This window comes from Triticum aestivum, chromosome 3A, assembly GCF_018294505.1.
Source record: "Triticum aestivum cultivar Chinese Spring chromosome 3A, IWGSC CS RefSeq v2.1, whole genome shotgun sequence".
Classification (NCBI taxonomy): Eukaryota; Viridiplantae; Streptophyta; class Magnoliopsida; order Poales; family Poaceae; genus Triticum; species Triticum aestivum.
In genome coordinates, this window is record NC_057800.1 from 722,310,162 (window position 1) to 722,312,760 (window position 2,599).

Below are 2,599 nucleotides of genomic sequence, written 5' to 3' on the forward strand. Positions count from 1 at the left end.
AGGGCAGCATTGGGGAGGGGGAGGCCATGGCTGGCGGCGTGGCGGGGGGAGGGGAGGGGGAGGGCGGCGGCAGGGACGGCGTGGGGGGCGGCGGGTTTATGAATAGTGGGGCGTGGGGCGGGGGGCGGACGCAACGAGGCCGGAGACCGCGGGCCGGTGTGTTGGGTCCGTCGTCCGTCAGACTGTATCTGTCAGCGAGTCCGGTTGGCTGGGTCGGACCTGGGAATCCACGAGATTCCTGCGAAGGCCGGGCCAATTAGCGGGGTCCCCCGAACCGCGGCACGGACGGTGCGTTGAGTCCGTCCGTCCGTCAGCCCGTACGAATGCTTTCACTTTCGCCTCTTCTTCGGTTGCCCACGCTCTACTTTTGTTGCCGATCGCACGGTTAGGATTTCGCGTCATCAACACACCTACCTACATCACCTATGATGTATAGTAGTATTCTATTTTACTTTATGTTTTTTATCATAAAAAGACCTAAATAGGTAGATTCGACTAATCTCGGCCATCGAACAATGTCAATCCAACGATCTAGATTGGTCCAGCGAAGAACGCTCAATGTTTAGCATCCAATTAATATCATGCTAAATATCAATAAATAAATAAATATTTCCCCTAATATCAGCGTGCAATTAATATTCTACCATATATTCACCGAATATCGGAGCACGCATTTAGTGGTCATTAACAAGGTGAAATTTTGTGCCCAAAGTTGTATTTATGGATAGAGATCATAAGGAAAGAAATTAATTTGCGATTCCATCCTATAAAATAAAGAGGATACCTTCACAAAATGTTGCATACGATTTCATATTTTTAGGGGGTATTTAGATGTCGGGTAATGACTTAGTGTGGTTGTATCATCTATGTATACAGACTGAATGAAAAAAAATCTGTTTTTCCAAAAAAAACAACCGTTAGGAATAACTTGGTAATTGCTCGTGCGTTGCTACGGGACAACAGACAATTTTAGTATTTTTCACATAAATCATGTTTAACATATAGTTTTACGATCCTCGTGTATATCAAACAACATAATTCGACTACAAATCATTCAGTCCAACACAGCTTTGCAAAAGATCATCTTGTTTTTTTTTCATCACAACAATCTGTATAACACACATACGTATAAATGAGAAACAATAGTAGAGGAACTAAAAATAATAGTAGTAGAAGTACACGCTCCCATAGCTAGCACACAACTTAATTTTGTTTATCTATGCGTATGCATTAGCAGCAACGGTATTAGACACATGCCCCTCTCTGTTTATGCATTAGCGGCAACGGTATTAGACACATGCCCCTCTTTGTTTATCCATTAGCAGAAGCAGCACATCAGCGGCATCACTCGGTCACGAAAAATAATCGCTCCATCTCTCTCTCTCTCTCTCTCATCACGTGAGGCCTGGTTAATCTTGCGAAATCATTCACAACTCCGGCTGCTGCTCCTCGTCGGCATCACAATTTCGCCTCAGGATAAAACTGCTCTGGCCCCTGCGCCTTTCTCACGTACACACACGCTCTCTCTCCCATACGGAGCAGCAGAAGCCAGCAAGCCCACGCCGGCGTCGGCCTCCTGCCCGTCCCTCTCTTCTCTCCCTACCTCGAAACAAACTGACCCCCTCCAGCAGCGGCAGATAGCACCTTCCTTTTAGCTCCTCCCGGTATCCAGCCTCGGCGGCCATGCAAACGCGCGGATCCAGAAAAGACACTTTGTTCTGCTTGATTTGAGAAAAAAAATGGAGGGAAGGGAACGAGCCTATAACGCGGATGAGAAGGATCGTGGTGGATTGGCGGAGGAGATCAAAGGCGTGGCGGCCCCAGGTGGATGGCGGCGGGAAACCCTAGTATGCATTAGGAATACAAAGAGAGATGGGAGAGATCGTGTGCATGCCTGCATGGAGGAGTTTCGGCTGAGAATTAGGGAGACAAATTAGAGCATAATTTGAGGGTTTTTGTTAACACGAGGCTGCTTTTCTTCTTGAAAAACTACGAAAGGAAAATCAGAGATGAAAGAGGTGGAAAAAAATCAAAACGTAGCGATGCGGAGGAGGTCGGACGTAGCCCATGACGTAAGATGGGAAACGAAACATTCCGTTCCTTTCAGGTAGTATATACTTGTTGGGTTTCGTAGTAATTTCAAAAAAAATTCTACACACACGCAAGATCATGTGATGCATAGCAACGAGAGGGGAGAGTGTTGTCTACGTACCCACGCAGACCGACTGCGGAAGCGTTGACACAACGTAGAGGAAGTAGTCGTACGTCTTCACGATCCAACCGATTAAGCACTGAAACTATGGCACCTCCGAGTTCGAGCACACGTTCAGCTCGATGACGATCCCCGGACTCCGATCCAGCAAAGTGTCGGGGAAGAGTTCCGTCAGCACGACGGCGTGGTGACGATCTTGATGTACTACAGTAGCAGGGCTTCGCCTAAACACCGCTACAGTATTATCGAGGACTATGGTGGCTGGGGGCACCGCACACGGCTAAGGAATAGATCACGTGGATCAACTTGTGTGTTTCTGGGGTGCCTCTGCCTCAGTATATAAAGGACTAGAGGGGGGAGGCTGGCCGGCCAAGGTGTGGCGCGCCA